Source organism: Tinamus guttatus, unplaced genomic scaffold, assembly GCF_059628265.1.
Source record: "Tinamus guttatus ecotype Peru unplaced genomic scaffold, ASM5962826v1 Tinamus_guttatus_pri_ptg000432l, whole genome shotgun sequence".
Taxonomy (NCBI): Eukaryota; Metazoa; Chordata; class Aves; order Tinamiformes; family Tinamidae; genus Tinamus; species Tinamus guttatus.
The window spans coordinates 505,987-512,082 of NW_028288966.1; positions in this window are offsets into that span (position 1 = coordinate 505,987).

Genomic DNA, 6,096 nt, shown 5'->3' on the forward strand with positions numbered 1-6,096 from the left:
TCTCTTCCAAACAAGCAGGATAGGTTCCTTAAAATGCTCCTCTGAGGATATTCCTAGATAGTAGCTACCTGAACAAAAAAGCAAAAAGTACATTGAAAGCATTCTTAAATACAGCCCTAGGAGCTTAGCTGTAGGCATTTTCCAAAATTCAGTCAAAGACATAGCAAAATGAGAAACAGAACCAGAGAGGAATCAATCATTCTCAGTCCAGCACTGCATAACCCACACAAGCAAATAAACAGATAAACAAATCTCCCTCCCTTCCAAAGTATTTCATTATTGTTAAATATTTACCTGGCAGGTGCTTTGGAAAGTATTAAAATGGTATTATCAGAAGCCAAATTGCAAAAAAGCATGCAAGAAATGCTATCCACCATGCCCCAAGCCAACGTGGGTCATTGTGATCCAGCTTTATACTAAAAAGATAATTTGGAAAATTAGGTTTAACAGTTCTGAACTCAAAAGCAGCAATTTTGAGACATTGGCAAGCTTCATTACACTAGTTGCTCCTAAAAGCCTTCGGATACTGCTATTTATTTTCCCTTATTTTCTGCATGCATTCTATTTATTTAATTCTATTATTTATTAAATTCAATCTGATTTGAAGGCTACTCTGATCTTAATTTTAGGCAGCTGTAGCACTGTAATACTTAAAGCTGCTTTTAAAAATCTTCATAATCAATGAGTTTCAGGAAAGCCCATAGTACTTCAGGGGAATGCTACTGCATTGATCAAGTCATTAAAACACAGAAAATGCAAGAACAGTATACACAAAGTTGTAGGTTTAAGATATAGTTACAATTCATAATACTACCTTTTGAAGGGTGAACTGTCACTCAGCTGATTGATAGATTTTCTAGCAAACTCTCCTCAGGCAAGAAAGAAGCTGGGTCCTACTGCTTATATCCCACCTCAGGAAAACATTTCCCACACTGTATCAATAGACAAACTCTAGCAACTAAAGGAGTGATTAATCAGAAGCCCCTTTTGTTAATCAGCTTTAAAATAACTAATATCTTCAAAAGCTAGAACTATTCACACAAAAGAAAACCTTGCAGGGGAGAGATTATTCACTATATGAAGCATCTTACTTGCGAGAAGTTCATGCAATGCAATTTGTTACCAAATTAAACAAGTTTAGAAAAAGTTATTTCCCAAGGAAATGCTAGATCCCCTCCTCCCAAGGGGAGGAGTTGAAGGCTTTAAAGATTATAGAGAAAAAAAAAAAAGGCTAAATGTTTTGCCTTTCTGGAATCTGGATATCAATATAAATATTAAGTAGCTGCCCTCCTAAGACATAACCAACAGCAGGGCCCAGCAGTGACATGGCATAGCCAATTCCTAGAAGGAAAAATACTTATGTCAAGCTTTGCCATACAAATTCTTTAAAATAAAGCTTTGAAAGTATAAGTAAACTTAATACAAAATGGCTTCTGTAATTCAGCCTGTTCCTTCAGTGTCATTATTTAGCCTACAGTGTGCAGAAGAAAGAAGTCTGTACTTGTGCTAATTTACTTGTAAACTTGCAGCTCATTAAACCTGCCTTTTCTCAGAGGTTTAACACACTAAAAGACACCTCTCTGACAGCATCTTTCTGCATTATTTGCAGGCCTTTAGCACGTCTTGTGCCTACACTCATAAGCTACTTTGTGAAAAGCTCCTGAAGAGCATCAGCAGTTAACAGTACATGGAAGCAATGTGCAAGAAGCTAAATATTTAATTTTAGTTGGAGCTTAAATCAGTCAAGATCAGAAGCCAGAATTTTCTTTAAGTTGAAAGGAGTAGTATCTGACACTTGAAGTTCTGTGGAAGGCTAAATCACATACACACCAGGGCTCTTAGCAGCTGTTGACAAAATTTTGAAGAAACAAAGTGGAAGATGTAGCCAAGTCCTATGAAAAAGCCCTCTTTGCTCCACTCACTACTTCTGCCTGAGTACAAGATTCACTCCATCCCCCAACAGTTGTTCTGCCCTACCAGACAGGTGTTTATGGCTGGCTAAGAGCAGTGTCTCTGCAGATAAAGGTTTGCAACTCACAGTAACTACAGCTAAGTAACCCATGAGACAGGTACATTCTATACATTTCTGGGTTGAAGAATCAAGATGCCTGAATTATTTTCAGGGTACCTGCTTCCTAAATATTCAATCTCTTTAAATAGCAAAAAAAGAAAACAGGAAGGAATACCTAAGTACCAGGAAATGAAAATAAACAGAGTTGATGTACTAGCTGTAGTAGCATCAGTTCTTTGAATTGGTCTGTTATGTTTTAAGTTAACGCTACTTTCCTAAGTTTGTATGTTGTTTCTTGATCCCCTTAATTAGGCAGGTAGCCCTTCTCCATTTCACTAGCCTCAGAAAAAGCTTAAGAACCTCTGCAGATAAGCAGCAGAAATAAAAGCAGTCATTGTTAAAGATGTAGTATGAGAAACTGGTTTCTGTTAGTATCAAGGGGCTTGCCTGGATCTATTAAGCAAAAACTGTATGCAACAGGGACAGAACCAAAGCCTTAAATTAAAACATTGACTCCAAAACTGAGAAGTAAGCCAAGAATCTATAATACTCAAGTTGCCTACTGCAAGTTATCAATACAAACACCACACTTCTATCAGGACAGACCAAAAATGGGTAAGTGCTGAAAAATTTCACCACCACAGAAAACACAGACTGCATTAAATTAGGCAGCAGAAGTGCACACAGACCACAGAACACCAACTGAAGAGATTAAAGACCACAACTAAGAACTAATACTCTATAGCTTTTACTAGCCCACAATGAAATACAACCCCATTCTCCAACTTTCTAGGTAATTCTCCTATCTTCAGTTAAGGAAATATTTTCAATGTTTCTTCCTTAAGCGCCAAATTTATCTATGACTAGAGAGCTACATAGATAATATGATGCACTGCACAGGAATGTCCCTACACTGAAGAGACAACATGGCACGAGAGGTGAACTACATAAAATATTTGGAGGATACAGTAAGATGTGGCTGCAGAGCTGACACGCAGTCATTTCACAATACCTATGACAGCAGAAAGCACATTTTGCTAGAACAGCTTATTCGGTCATGTGCTCACAGGCTACGCTAACCAATTAGTTTCTCCTGCTCGGTTACTGCCACAAAGAAACAGCAGGTTGTCAGGTGCACAAACTGTCCACACTGTGCTCAGTTAAATAGCTATTAAAAAGACTGGACACATACAGCAGGCTGTCAGGTTCTGTGCCAGTTTGGTATTACTGAACTACTTAATGCACACAAGCAAGCAATGAAGAAAGATTAAATCTCAAGGTCACTCCATAAAAACATTTTAAGATGCTGTAGTTCATGATCTATACAGGCAATGCATTATAACCAGATCAAAAAAAACTCACTTATGTAAAGGGAAGATTTGTGTTTTGGGACACTGTCATCAATAAAAGCTGTACCCAAAGTATAGAACGGCATTCCTCCAACCCCCAGCAACAGCTGGTCCAGGATGAACACATAGAGGTAGTTGGAGAGGGAAGACTTTGTGCTGGCACTGCAGGTAGAGTTAGTGGAGGTTGTTCCTGGAATTTGACATGTATCTGAGACAGAAACAGCAAGACTTTGGAATTCAGTTATCCAGCTTATCACATTCCCACCAAGGAAAAATATGTGCCAAAAGCTAAAGCTCCACACACTGCATGGATGCTGCCAGGCTCCCATTCAGCCCTACTATTCAGATAGGGACAGGATCCTGACCTTCTACAAGATAATTTCCTCTTACAAAAATGACCTGATTTTTGTTTCTTTACTAAGCACAGAAAAAATCGAAGAAACAGCCATATTAAAATCCTTTGGACCCTTGAAAGCATTATTGATCAAATGTATTCAAAAAACTATCAAATAGTTATACAACCGTATTTAATGAAAACTTAGCAGATTACTTAGCTACTTAGCAATAGCAGATGCTTCATCTTGTTCCTGTACCATTTGATGATTGAGGAACATTAAATCTCCATTTTTAAACAAAGGAAGAATATTAGTAGCCTGAAGCACGAGAGGGAAGTTGGACTGTTGGAGAAAGCGCAGCTGTCAGAGGCCAAGGCAAAAATAACTCCTTCTCTCTTGTATCCTGTTTAGAAAAAAGTGTTTCCCTATTAAAAGCAACCACAAGAAACTAGCTCACAGAGCATGCTGTTACATCTCTAGAACAAAGAGCTGATGCATTTGTCTATAAATAAAAGTCAGAAGGTGGAACAGGTTAAGCTTGTGCCTACTCCTGTTGTGTTTGGCACTAGGAAAAGGGAAGGGAAAGGAGGAAATGAAGACAGAATCTGCTTTCCCTTCTCCTTCCTCTGGGTATCACTGCACTTTTGCTGCAGTCCCAAGAGATAGGGCCAAAAAGAAAAATAAGCGTAGCTCTTCCCAAACTTTGCCAGAAGAGCACACAACCCCAAGAAAGAGAGTAAAGCCATCAGTTGGGCGGGAACAGTGCATATTGACCTATTGCATGAAAGCCACCTTCAGTATCAGATCCAGTAGATCCACTTTGCCACAAAACTACTACTTTCTTCTCTCAGCTCCTTTTGCTCAAGTAAAAGGTGATCTCAAATGCAGAGGACAAGCTCACCCATGCTGGAGGCTCCCAGGACACAAGGACAAGCTTGCCATACAGCAGGCATTTAAACAGAAGCGTACACCCAAATTCCCAGAAGCATATCCATAGGTATTGTTATTATTTCCTTCCCTGTAAGGGATGGCACAGCACCAGAGAGGAAAGATCACTTGGTGCACAACAGGGAGACACAGGAATTCCTCACTTCAAGAGAACATTTCCCTTCCTTTCCACTTATGGACAGCCTGCACTTTGATGCTGCACTGTGATCACACTGGGGACAGTTTATTATGAAACACTACTCTAAAATTAAAGTTATTAGAGAGTACTTTCCATATAATGTTAAAACCATTTTCTTCATCAATATTCCTTTCTTCTGCAGGAAGCATTTTTAAATCTTACATTAGGTGAACTTCATATTATTTATATGCAGGGCATCTAAATTCTTTGACTGTAGAAAGACACCATGTCTTATGACACCAATTATTCATCCAACTGATTTTATAGAATATATAGATTGTATAGAATATATCTGCTGTTATGTTATCATCTAACAGTTATACAGATCTAATTCTGCATTTAGCTTATTATTTTAGTGTAATAAAAAGAACATTACCGTTCTCATGAAAATATCCACATCAGAAAACCAGTAGCAGAGCAAGCAAATACCCCAAATGTTAAAAGAGTTTATAGCCTATTTTGAGAGCTACATATTATAATGGTGAGCAAATTCTAGAGAGTTCTAAAGCCCTACCCCCAATGTTTCTGTTCATATCAATTGAATTTTAAGAACTTGTGTCATTGGTTATCTAATTGATTATTGTCTCTCTCCCATTAGTCTTCCAGCCCTTCAATTTAGATACCCTAGAATAATTACCCTGACATTTTGAGAGGAAAAATTCGTCACGTTAGTCTGTTTTCAGAACCACGTAACCAGGTCACCAGCTACAAAGAACCACCAACGTGCACATCAAGGTTTTAACATAATTATAAATCCTGTTATTCGCAGCACCTAACAGACTTCCTTCAGCAAACTTAATCAACACAGATGCATTTGCAGAGTAGAATCACACACCATATAGTCCAATTCAAGAAATATTTTAGAAGCAAAACAAAGAAGGGTAGCAATGAAACTGAAATTAGTTTAAGCCAATATCTGCCAGCCAAAACTGCTATCAAATGATGCCACCTCCTTGCTCCAGCTCAAGATTTTGAGCAGATTGGGAAAGCGACACAGTTAAATGGAACCCAGATCAAATCCACAAGCCTGTTTGCTGCAGTCATAAGAAGTGGGGAGAGGGGGCATTGGCTTTCACATGATCACAAAAACTCAAACGCAGATAAACCAAGCTATAGGAAGAGGTTTTAGCTTGCTTATCTACAGTTTTTAGCTTGTTATCTTTTTACTGCCTTCCCCCCGCCATAAACTTGCTTTCCTTTCTTAAAACTAGATTTATATTTTGAAGAGCAGAAAACTACTCATACTGCAACACCAGCCAATGGAATAATCACTGC